Here is a 1084-nt window from a genome sequence, read left to right as displayed (position 1 = left end):
TTTCACGGAGAGTCACTTTTTCCAGCTCTCTAGTGAGATGGTTGGTGGCGCCGCTGTCGAGGTACCAGTTGGTGTCGACGCCATAGGAGCCATCTGCCGCCGCCGCGACCTTTTCATCATCTTGGGAGTCTTCCTCATCCTTGTCATAGCGGTACCAGTAGTCCCTGGCAGTATGACCAGGTTTGCCGCAGATCTGGCACCGCGGAGCATCGGGACGGGTCCTGCCCGAGCCACCAGCGCGACGTCCTCTGTTGCCAGATCGGCCGCCTCCGCCGCCACTGGTGGGGCGTGCACCTCCTGACCTTCCCTTGCCACGGGAAGGAGCGCGATAGCGAGAGCCACTACCGCGCCCACGGGTAGCAACGTTTGCTGAAGACTTGAAGCCACCACCGCCCGATCCGTGGAACTGCGCCATGCGCTGCTCAAAGTTGTTGAGCATGGAGAAGATTTCGTCAAGGGAGGCAGGTGTGACGCGCGCGTCAAGCGCCGAGATGAGGGGCTGGTACTCCATATCCAGCCCATGCAATATATACGAGATGAGCTCATCATCCTGGATCGGTTTGCCGGCGGCGGCGAGCTCGTCCGCGAGGCCGCGCATGGAGGCGAAGTAGGCGGCGGCGTTCTGGTTGCCCTTCTGCGCGTTGATGAGGGAGGTGCGGATGTTGTTGACGCGGCTCAGCGACTGCGACGAGTACATGTAGGGGAACGTAGCATAAATTCAAAATTTTCCTACGTGTCACCAAGATCTATCTATGGAATCATCTAGCAACGAGGGAGGAGTGGATCTACATACCCTTGTAGATCGCGCGTGGAAGCGTTCAAGAGAACGGGGTTGATGGAGTCGTACTCGTCGTGATCCAAATCACCGATGATCCTAGCGCCGAACGGACGGCACCTCCGTATTCAACACACGTACGGAGCAGCGACGTCTCCTCCTTCTTGATACAGCAAGGGGGAAGGAGAGGTTGATGGAGATCCAGCAGCACGACGGTGTGGTGGTGGAAGTAGAGGGATTCCAACAGGGCTTCGCCAAGCGCTGCGGGAGGAGGGAGATGTGTCATGGGAGGGAGAGGGAGGCGCCAGG

This window comes from Triticum dicoccoides, chromosome 6A (assembly GCF_002162155.2).
Source record: "Triticum dicoccoides isolate Atlit2015 ecotype Zavitan chromosome 6A, WEW_v2.0, whole genome shotgun sequence".
NCBI lineage: Eukaryota > Viridiplantae > Streptophyta > Magnoliopsida > Poales > Poaceae > Triticum > Triticum dicoccoides.
Note: the sequence above shows the minus strand (reverse complement) of the source record.